The sequence below is a fragment of the Panthera onca genome, chromosome B2, assembly GCF_046562875.1.
Source record: "Panthera onca isolate mPanOnc1 chromosome B2, mPanOnc1 haplotype 2, whole genome shotgun sequence".
NCBI classification, from domain to species: domain Eukaryota; kingdom Metazoa; phylum Chordata; class Mammalia; order Carnivora; family Felidae; genus Panthera; species Panthera onca.
The window spans coordinates 124,886,537-124,898,782 of record NC_138343.1 but is presented as its reverse complement, the minus strand read 5'-3'; the positions used below and the strand labels follow the sequence as shown (position 1 = coordinate 124,898,782).

Here is a 12,246-nt window from a genome sequence, read left to right as displayed (position 1 = left end):
CAGCGGAGGCAGGGGGAGCAGGGGAACCAGAATGCAGTCTGCCGCCCAGGGAAGGGCAGAGGGGAGCAAGGTGGGGGGAGCGCCCGGACCTCCAAGCAGCCTCTGGAAGGGGTGACAGGCTGCTGGGGAGTCCTGGAGCTGAAAGCGCCTTACAGGCATCCTGTGTCTCCCAGGGAAGGGCCAGCCTTCATGACCACGCTGTGGTCGGTCACTGGCTGGCAGCAGCCTGTGCAAGCACAGCTCAGAGCAAACACAGGTAAGGAATTTCAACCTATGGCAGCTGGACCCTTGGTTTCTCTCTCTGTCGCTGGAGTGTCTGTGAGGTGCACTCTTAGGACCACTTTTGGCTAATGTCCCAAATCCTTATTAAAGTGGCACACGCCATATAAACTCTGACCTTCCCTTACCACTCCAGCTTAACCCAGCCCTGTTTCTTCTGCTCCAACTATATCAGACTTCTCTCAAATCCAGGAACACATCATGCTTACACTTTATTAAGACTTTATACATTCCAGACGTGTGCCTGGCTGGCTCAGTTGGAAGAACATGCAACTCCTAATCTCAGGGTTGTGAGTCCAAGCCCCACGTTGGGCATACAGCTTGAACACACACACACACACACGGGTACCTGAGTGGCTCAGTTTGTTAAGCGGTTAAGCGTCCAACTTCAGCTCAGGTCATGACCTCGCAGTTCATGGGTTTGAGCCCTGCATCAGGCTCTGTGCTGACAGCTCAGAGCCTGTAGCCTGCTTTGGATTCTGTCTCCCTCTCTATCTGCTCCCTCCCCTGCTCGAGCTCTCTCTCTCTCTCTCTCTCTCTCTCTCAAAAATAAATAAACATAAAAAATAAAATTGAAAGTTAAACACACACACACCCTTGAAGGCTTTATACATTCTGGATCCCCCACCAGGAAGGCTCATCCTGATCCCACCGCCATCTTTGCTCAGCTATTTTCTTTACTAAGTCTTTACTCACGTCTTCACTTAAACACCATCTCCTCAACCCCCCTGCCGATATCCCTCAGACTGGATCATATGCCCCATTACGTGCTCCTGTTATGGCCAGTTCTCCGATGTAGAAGAGGTCAGAGGAGTAAGCATCTGTCTAGTGTCTTGACTTTGCTGCCGGATGAAATAGCCGCGTGACAGCTGGACCCGTCTGTCTCACTCACCCCTGGCCCCCAGGGCCTAACGCATGGTCGATGCTCGAGAGATACGCAATAAACCATCTTGACTGACTGCCTGGCAAAAGGAGATCAGGTAGAAGGGGGTTGCCAGCAAGAAATCAGGGCAGTCACAATCCTAGAGTGCCAGCTAAGGTTGAGGTTTAGGAGAAAAAATTTAGGGAGAGACCTAACACAGGAGGATTGGAATAGAAAGTCAAATAAAATGTTTTGCAAAGAAAAATTAAAGCAAAGATCATACTAACAATGTGACCATTGCTGAACTGTGAATCTAGGACATAACTATAGATATTTTTCTTTTTCTTTCTTTTTTTTTTTTTTAGACTATAGATATGTTTCAAAGAACATGGCACCTGAAGGCTGTATCAGTCAGGATTAAATTTAGCTGCATATACCAAGGAACCTAAATTTGAAGCTCTATCCATCAGGGATCCTAGCATGAAAACAGATGGTACATTGAAAAGGCTTTTACTAAAACAAGGTTTAAGGGAAGCACTGGTATAGAGGTGCGACAGGATCAAGGAAACCAATAAGGAATGGGTGGGGAAGCTCCCTGGGGTCACCAACACTGGGAAGCCATGACCACCTCTAGGCTGAAGAGACAGTGGAGGGATGGTGTTACTGGAGCCCATCAAGAGCTGGTGCCACAGAAGAGGGGCCACTGGGCAGGAGCTCTGGCCACAGAGGAACAGAGGCTCCGCTAGAACTGAGACAATGCAAGCAGTGTGGAAACAGAAAAAATAATCGTTCTCTTCTCCCACACTGATCTGCCAAGTGCCTCAACTGGCCAAATCCAACCAGAAGCCAGAGGGTAAGGGAGCCTCCTAGGGCACAGTTCATGGAAGACAGGGTACAGAATGGATCTTGGGGGGGGGGGGGGGCAGGGACGGGAAGGGCTGTGAAAGGCTGTGAAAGGAAAATAACCAACACAACAGCTTATTTATCTTACATGTAGCAGATCCTGATGCAGGTGCCTTAGGACTAAGATGCCAGCTCCATGGTCTTCAGGAACCCAGGCTCCTTCTATCTTTCTGACCTATCATCTTTAAGAGCTGGCTTCCTTCCCTACAGTCAGGCACGGTCCAAGATGGCTTCTGGTGCTTCCGATAACCATTCTGATTCCAGGAAGGAATAAGGAGAAAAGGGAGAAGGCCAAAAGGTGCCTTCCATTTGAGGAGTTCCCCAGTAGCCCAACCCAAGTTCTTCCCTTGACGAGTTCCCTAGTAGCCCAACCCAAGACTTCCACAGACACCTCATTAGCTACCCATCACTGCAAGGGAGACTGGCAAATGTATGCAATATTTTGGCTGGGCGTGTTGCTTTCCAGAATAAAATCATGGGTTTTATGAGGGTAGAATGCATATTAAGTAGGCCCTCCTTGAAACAACGATTGAAGTAACATTGCTAAAGACGGACTGAGAGATGGTATGAATTTTCAGAGGGAAAACAGGTTTTTTTGCCTCATAGATCAACTTTACAACCTAATATCCAGTTAGGTTTCCACAGGTTCCTGTAATTCATAATCTTCCTAGACTACAAAGACCATCTTCTTAGTCACATCATTCTCAAAGAAGGTCTGTCAATTAGTGAGTGACCAGTTTCCTTAGTTGATTGAAATGAATCATAACTTCCAGCTGATGAAAGATGAAAACTCTTCGTTCATTCGCTCAGTAAACGCTTATTGTGTTCTTACTATGTGCCAGGTACCAATCTAGATGCTGAGATACAGCAGCGAGCGAAATAGAAAAAAAATCTCCATCTTCATGGAGCTTACCTGCTAGCAGGGAAAACAGACACTAAATATGATACATAAATATATGTTTGTTGGTCCTAAGTGCCATGAAGAAAACTAAAGCTGGAAAGGGGAAAAGGAGTGTTAGGTAGGAGGTGCGATTTCCCACAGTCAGTAAAGACCTGAGAAGACCAAATACAAGTAAAACCCTACAAGAGGGCGTGCTTTGCAGGTAACTGAGGGGAGAGAATAGCACCAAGTGGAAGAGGTAGTTCTCGGAGAGGGTAGAGCGGGCAGAATAAAAACTCCCCCAAAGATGTCAATGTCCTCATGTCAAGAACCTGTGAAAATGTCATGTGGCAAAGACTGCTAATTAGCGGACTTTAAAACGGGGAGATTATTCTCGCTTCTTGGGTGAGCCCAATGTACTCACCAAGGTCCTTAAAAGTAGAAGAGGGAGGTGTAAAATGATGTCAGAGGGATGCCATGTGAGGACTCAGCCCACCATTGCTCGCTTTGAAAATGGAGGAAGGGGCCACAAACTGGGGAAAGCGGACAGCCTCTAGAACCTGGAAGGGCAAGGAAACAATTTTCCTCTGTAGCCCCTGGAAAGGAATGCAGTCCGGCTAACACTACGATTCTAGCTCAGCAAGATCTGTATCAGACTTCAGACCTACAGGACTGTAAGATAATAAATGTGTGTTGTTTGAAGCCACTATTTATAGTGATGTGTTACAGCAGAGCTAGAAAACTAATACACACAGAAACACAGCAGTATGTTAGAGGAAACGCAAAGAGACATCACTGAAACAGAGCGGACAAAGGAAGGAGTGGAATACTTGCACTTAGAGAAATAATTGGGAAGCCGATCACGTCGTTTCTTGTTGGTCATCTTAATGATGTTGACTTACACTCTGAGAGGAAAGGGGAAACATCACAGTTTCCAGCAGAGCTGTTACATGGAAAATACACTGAGAGTGCAAGGCGGAAGGAGTAAGATGGACCAGAAGGCTACGCCAGTGAGTTGAGCAAGACACAATGCCTTGTACCACGCAGTAGCACTGGGCTGTGTGAAGTGATCGGATTCTAGACACATTTTAATGGCTGAGTTGACAAGATTTTCCAAAACATTGGATATAGAATATGAAAAAGAAGAGTCCGGCATGATTCCAAGCATTTCGGTCTAAGCAACTGGAGTTGCAAGTAATTGAAATGGGCAGGAAAGCAAGAATAATAATAATAGGTGTGGAGGGAAGACCAGGAACTCAGTGTTGGACACGTCAAGCCTAAAATGTCTAATACACATTCCACTGGATTATATTGTTGTTCAAAATCATTCACTCCCTTTCCAGTTGATGGGGTACACTCCCTTGTCACGTTGACCTTGGTCTTGGCCACATGACTTGCTTTGGCCAATAGAATGTGAGCAAATGTGACATATGCCATGTCTAGAGGCATCAAAAATTTTCACCTGCCATCTTGTTCTCTCTGCTACAAGAGAATAGCTCAGACCAGATGGAGGTGATACCTTCAGCCAGTCTGAGGGGTCTGAGAATGAGAAGACAGGGAGAGAAGATCCATCTATGGAACAAAGAAAATCTGAACCCAACCCATAGCCTGGAGCTGAGATGCAGGCAAATCCATGAACAAGCCATAAATGGGTGTCAGTGCAAGGCACTGAAATTTAGGGGTTATTTGCTTTTAAATTAATGCAGTCTAGAGTTTAGGGGAGAAGTCTAGGCTTATATATATATATATATATATATATATATATATATATACATATATATATATAAAATACATATATAATATAGGATATATTATATATATATTGCATATAATATATATTATATATTATATAATTATAATTATAATATAACATATATAATTATATTATAATTATATAAATTTATATTTTATATAATTTTATAATAATTATATAAATATATAATATATATTATATAATTATAATTATATAATTATATGATAATTATAATATATATATAATATATATTATATATATATATAATATTTTATATATATAGGATGAGATCACCAAGACAATGAGTACAGATGAAACAAAGAGGATCAAAAGCTGAGCACTGGGGCACACTCCATTGTTAAGAGAATGGGGCGATGAAGGAGGACCCACTAAGGAGGGATTGAGAAGGAGTTAGCCAGTAAGGTAGGAGGAAAAACTGGAACATGCGGTGTTCTGGAAGAGGGAGCGATCACTATATCAAATGCTATTAACCACTTAAGTATGATAAGGACTGAGAGATGACCACTGGTTTTAACAGATGGTGGTCATGGTTTTAATGGAGTGATCAAATGGAAACATCACTCTTTGGAATCACATCCACTTAGTCATTCAATAACTGTATCTTGACCATCTACTATGCGACACACTATTCTAGACATTGGGTACATGCCAGTGAAACACACACCCCCTGCCTCCCCACTTCTCCTCCCTTAAGAAAACACCTGTGCCTTTAAAAAGCTTAGATTGTAGTGGCAAGAGACACACAAACAAAAAGCATAATAAATGGGTCAGAAGGTGATAAATGCTATTAAAAAAAAAGAATACTGCAGGGAAAGGGAAATCAGAAATGCCTGAGGGGCTGCAATTTAAATAATGTGGTCAGGGTAGGCTTCATAAAGAAGGTGACATTTGATTTATAGCTTGAAAGAGCTAATCCTCTGATCCAAGAGGCTCTCCAGGATTTTACTTCTCTCAATGTCCTCGCAGTTTACAGCCCTCAGCTGGCATTAAGGAATCGAGAAATCTGTAAGACCTGTGACTCTAGACGCTGCCTGAAATGTTAACTAGCTAAAGAAATAAACCAAAAGTAAAAACCAAGATTCAGTCTCCACTTATTTCGCCGTTACCTTTAGAATGATCCAATCAGTACTGCGATCTATCAGAAACACCAAAGAAAAGTTATTTCCTATTAAGTCTAATGAAAGTTCATAAAGCATTACTAAGACAAAAAAAGAAATCTATCAATATTAGATTATTTAAAACTAAATTAAGTATATTTAGCTGCTCACAGAAGAGGCTAAATTAAGCAGGGATGTTAAGAACACCAGCTTTGGGAAGTTACTTGACACAGACCTGGAGTTAACTTTGTTGTTTCACAGGAGGCAGACAAGGGCCAAATAAGGCCTTTTCTGCTCAATCTCAGGAACATGGTTCTGGGACTGCTCACATCTAAATGAACCATACACACTGAGTCTCCAGATACACCTCGCTCCTGGGATAACCAAAAATGAGTAATAAGTAACAAAATCACCTCACACGTTGTTTCCAGTTTTAATTCATTTATTGAAATACAGTGTGAGGGGCCAATCACCAGGCACCCATTCATTAAGGTTTTAAGTGGAGAAAAAAGAGCTTTGGTGAAAAAGTCTAGTCGAGCATGGTCTAACAGAACTGTCTCCAATGACAGAAATGTTTTAGAACTGGTGCTGTCCAGTAGATTAGCCACTAGCCACGTGTGGCTACTGAAAACTGGGGCTGTGGCTAGTGCAACTTAGCGAGTGGATTTTTAAAACTTTGTTAATTTAATTTGAATGGCTAGTGGCCACTGGACTGAATGACACAGTTCCAGAGGCCTTGATTCTAAGCAATTTTTGTACTGTTGCCCTTTCTTTCCAGAAAGGATTTTTAAGGGGCCTTCTATTTTTGACATTCTCTAATTCTAATTTTTTTAATCTTAACTACCTAAATCATCTTAAACAAGATTACCTTCATTGTAAATGTGTGAAAGATGAAGTGATTTTTGCCAACGGTCCAGGATAAAGGTTAGTTCTAATGATCCAGGTATTTTCTTTTCACATTTTGATATTTGATTTTCTGAAAGAAATCCCCAAAGGAACAGGCATCACAAATGCAAACCACAGTATGATGTATAGTATACTAGGTGAAAAAGAAACTGAGTTCTCCCACAACTGGCTCATTTGTGTCTCTGACCTGCCGAACTACCAGCACATTCGCTTAACATTTAACAGAGAGGTAACGGGGAAGGCCCTGTACCGGGCATTAGGAATACAAAATGTCAAAAAAAATAATAATCCCTGCCCTTAAGGAGAGCGTAATTCCATCATACAGTTTCGACAGTACAAGAGCCTGGCAAGTTCTCCGTACCCCACATCTGAGCAATTTCTTGCCAACAAGATCATCCTTGCTAAATGCTAACATTGCAGTCCAACAAAGCTCTGTTTTCATCTGGCTCTGCCCTCCCCACCACACACCTGCCGAGGCAGTATTGCCTTTGAAGAGTTGAAAGCTTTCTTCCCTGACCCACATAAGAAGCACCTCTGACCTGGAGGGGTGCCTGGGTGGCTCAGTCAGTTATATTCCAAATGAGTACATCTCCACAAGCCAGGAACTCCATTTACTTCGACAACTTTCTGGTTTCCTTTCTTTTGGGTGTCATGATAAATTTTGAAATCTTCAGACTCCTATTTAGCATCTTGTTAACTGAAATGACGTGTAAACCAAGAAAACTAAAAGTGCCAAAGTACTTGCTCCAACCTCAAAATAGAGTTCTAATAACAAAAACCTTCAACTTGACTATTTTAATTTTTTTTTAACGTTTATTTACTTTTTGAGACAGAGAGAGACAGAGCATGAACGGGGGAGAGGCAGAGAGAGAGGGAGACACAGAATCCGAAGCAGGCTCCAGGCTCTGAGCCATCAGCCCAGAGCCCGACGCGGGGCTCGAACTCGCGGACCGCGAGATCGTGACCTGAGCTGAAGTCGGACACTTAACCGACTGAGCCACCCAGGCGCCCCTCAACTTGACTATTTTAAACATTTTTCTTTTTAGGTAAAATCATCTTTCGAACTTTAAAACAGCAATTTTGAATAAGCTTTCTCACATCGCTTAGATAATTTGCTACAGGTATTTTCTTAAAACTGTCAACGAAGGCAAATCCAAATATGCGTATCAGCTTTAAGCGAAATCATAAAGTGGGGCACCTGGGTAGCTCAGCTAGTTGAGCGTCTGACTTTGGCTCGGGTCGTGATCCCGCCGTTCTTGGGTTTGAGCCCCACCTCAGGCTCTGCACAGACAATGAGGAGCCTGCTTGGGATTCTCTCTTCTCCCCCTCTCTTTCCCCCCCACCCAATAAATAAATAAACTTAAAAAAAGATTTTTTTAAAAAAAATAAAGGGAAATCATTAAGTTTTTAGCAACAGCAACAGAAAATGCCTGTTACCTCTTCTGTAATGTTTGTATCCCCAAAAGCTATAATAAAACATTAGTACTTCCTACACTACGCATCACAGAAATGCTTAATGTTAAAGTCCCAATTTCAAAAGAATAAGAATCACAGCCCATATCCTGCCTACACAGACACCAGATTAAAGACATCTGGAAAATAATTGAGATTTCAACACAGTTCTTCCAAAAGCTCTTGCTTCTCCGCACACAACATGCTACATATGCATTAATAAACCTGACAAAAATGTAAATGAGATATGCCCGGCGTGAAATTTCTTTCGACTTTTTTCGGACTAATAAAAATCATAATCTAAAAAAGCAAACCTTGTAAGCCAAATGCTTTGTTAAGAAATTCTATTAGTTCTCTTAAAAAGGATCTACACTTAAACATTCATTTCAGTGTTAGGGGAGATCACCAATGAACATAGCAATTCTCAGCAAGAACGATCTTAGGTGTACATAACCTCAAGGAGCTTGTCACCTTTCACAGGATGACACTTCAAAAGTGTCATCTCTTATTGAAAGTCTTTAAAAGACTTTTAAAGACTCTTATTGAAGTCTTTAAAAGATTTTCACAGCTACTGAAGATCAGCCTTCTGAATAGTCACATTTTTTTTTTTAGCAAAAAAGCATGTGCACATAGTGCGTGCTCAATAAACAGTGTGTGCTCAATAAATGCTGAATTAAATAGCATTTAGCAAGCCAACCTTGTCATGAGAAAGACAAATTTTAGTGACATAGTCACAGCCATTAAACACCAGGGATCAAAGGCATCTGGTATAAATGCTCCTGTTTTAAAGAATTAAATGGGATCATCACTGACTTGCTCATTTTAATAACTTCATTCTTTTTTTTTTTTTTTTTTTTACTACATTTTGGGAGTTCTTCATAGATTCTGGATGCAAGTCCTTTTCTTCTAGTCTGTAGCTCATCTTCATTCTCCTAATATCTTTGAGAAGCCTTAATTTTAAGAAAGTTCAACTTGGGGCACTTGGGTGGCTCAGTCGGTTGGGTGTCCGACTTCGGCTCAGGTCATGATCTCAGAGTTTGTGGGTTCAAGCCCCACGTAGGGCTCTGTGCTGACAGCTCAGAGCCTGGAGCCTGCTTCGGATTCTGTGTTCTCCCTCTCTCTCTGCCCCTCCCCTGCTAATTCTCAGTCTCTTGAGAATGAATGTTTGAAAAAATTAAAGAAAAAAAAAAGTGTAGACACTTCTAAAAAATGGCATTTTCCCAACTCTGCCATCGCCAAAGACCACCCCCCACCTAACATGACCGTATCCTGCTCTGAAAGGTTATGTCTATGAGGTAAACAGCACTTATTAGATAATAATTCATTTGTGCTCTCATATATTATTCATCTGAGACATAGGCTACTGCCAGTGTTTCTGAGCACGAGATAGCCAAGGTTGCCAAAACTCCTGCCAAAAATAAATTGACCTTTTAGATATCCTGTGCAGTGTCACGGTGGGCAATGTTACAACTCCATTAAGCTTTTTGAAATATTCACAGTAGCCCCCAGGACTGCCACCATTTTGCTCCCTGCCCAAACCACTCTCTTCTTAGAGCCATGGGCTTCTAGAGCCTCAGACAAACCCTAGCCTAGGGGCTTCACCTCAGCTTTACTTTTTTCATCAACCACATGCTGGGTCAACAGAGCTTCAGAAAAATGTGTGATTTGTTAATGGGATAAAAACAACAAGTATAAGGCACTGACTGCCAACCCATGGTTGTGCAATAATTTGGAATACCACTAATTATTAGCTCAAGAGATAGCCCCTGTACCGTGAAACATCTTAAGTCTCTAAAAGAAACATGTAACCAGCATTTTCCTCCCCAAGGCTGTGTGGGATACCAGTACAGTGCTCAGGTTTAGCAACTTAAGAACTCCCAGATACCAGAGCTTCGAACAAAATAGTGAGCAACTGAAAATGAAACATACCAAGAGCAACTGTTTGAAAAGTTAGTCAAAAAGGAAAACCGTACCCAAACTGCAGAGACCAATGCTATCAAATCTGACAGCTGGACATATTTGAATCAAAACACAACTCAAAGTCAGATCCCAACGTGAATAAAATGATAGACTCCAAGTGCAGGCTGTTAAAATGTTACCTTACACTCTCAAGCAATGCTCTTACAAAAGGGAACAGAGGTCAACAAATTAATGCATGAAAAATGAGGCAAACACAATTGCTGATTTCACATATTATTCTTCCCTCTTATAAAAGTGCTTGTTTGGTTTTTTTCTTCTTTCTAAAAATAGGGGGTGATTTCAAACATGCTTGTCACCCTTATACAAGGGCCCAGTGAAACCTTCCAGAATTACTCCCATTTTAGCACCTGTGCAGCCAAAGTGAGGGCTACTATACATTTTAAATCTACTGCCTTGTGAAAACAAACCCAAAGTTATCTCTCACCTGGAAACAAAGTACCCACCCATTGATCTCATTTGGAAGACCAGGGAGAGGAAACCCAGACTTAATATTCTCGGCCACTGACTATGTGAACTTATTATATAGATGTAAATTCTCTGGGTCTCCGTTTCTCTCTAAAATGAGTACAACAGTCAATGCAACTTAACAAACATACACTATTGAGAATACAATCAAAAATACAGCCTTTGCTTCAAATTCTGGCATCTCTAAATTTTAGACTTTTATAGCTGTGCGTTTTCACTTTTGGGCTTATGAGAAATGTGACTAGCTGGCTCTAAATGTGACTTTAAGATATGATCTAAATTTTCAATCAAGTGTATCAGAACCTCTTGGCTATGGTATCTATCACCAGGAAATGGTGCAATGGTGGCCGATTCCATTTGTTGAGCACCAACAAATGTAAAGAGTGTTGTTCTACTGAATTCCATAAAACAAAGTGCTTTGTTAATCTTCCTTTTGCTGTCCCTGAGGCTTAGCAATGCCAGAACTATCTTCAAAGGTATTTTGTATTCATCAAATAAGATTTATCCCAACTATGGTCAGTTAACATGAAAAGAACACAAGCTCCAAACAGCTTTTTATTCTTCCAAAATTTAATGCTTTACTAGAGAAACAGCCTGAATAATTAGCAATCTGATTGCTAAAATTAAGTTAAAAACAATATAAGGGGCGCCTGGGTGGCGCAGTCGGTTAAGCGTCCGACTTCAGCCAGGTCACGATCTCGCGGTCCGTGAGTTCGAGCCCCGCGTCAGGCTCTGGGCTGATGGCTCGGAGCCTGGAGCCTGTTTCCGATTCTGTGTCTCCCTCTCTCTCTGCCCCTCCCCCGTTCATGCTCTGTCTCTCTCTGTCCCAAAAATAAATAAAAAAAAACGTTGAAAAAAAAAAAAAAAAAAAATTTAAAAACAATATAAGATTTAAAGAAATGGCAACCACTACAAACAAGATTCTTCTTCCATTAACCTTAATTCTAATCAGTCACTGTTTAGCTGTTTCTACCACGGTGAGAACCGTATTTTTCTTATAATTGCTAAGGAATTTTGTTGACATAAATTACACCAGTAGAAACCACAATATCCTTGGGCCTTGGGCCCTTATGTAAAATTTATGCCTATGATGTCTGTAGTAAATAAATGGTAAGACAGGCCTTTGAATCCACCGGCAGACTGGACACAGTTTCCTCACCCACATTTCCACATCTTATCCTGTGTTCTAATGTTTTTGAGGATTCCAACCCATTGGCTGAGAATATTTGAAATGAAAGGGACAATGAGATTTAAAAGATAAAAGATACCTGACCACAGTGCATAAACTCAGCAAGAAGTTTAATTACGACTCAGTTTTCATTTCTTTACAATAAAGAAGCACATGACCAAGTCTTTTCATTATGAAAATTGGTATAGGCCTGGGAACCAAAGAAAAATCTGCAGAATAAGATTATCTACCTATTCAGTAGAATTCCCTCTAACCAGAACAAGAACTGTGGACTATCCATATGGAACCAACCTTGTGATTTTACTGTAGAGGTCAGCTACATGCGACACACTGCCATCACACAGCTTTCTAAGTTTGAAGTTTTCATCAGCCGCAACAGTGATTGTGGGATGGCCACCTGAGCAGTGATCAAAATCCCAGGTCTTCCCTATGATCTCTTCTGATCAAACAACCCCAAGC

At 41.4% G+C, this 12,246-nt stretch overlaps 1 protein-coding gene across 8 annotated transcripts in view; it reads right to left on the bottom strand.

Moving 5' to 3' along the window:
• Positions 1 to 12,246, bottom strand: part of HECA (HECA ribonucleoprotein granule regulator) — a 195,770-nt gene that overhangs the window by 133,122 nt on the left and 50,402 nt on the right. The gene's annotated exons all lie outside the window — the stretch shown is intronic.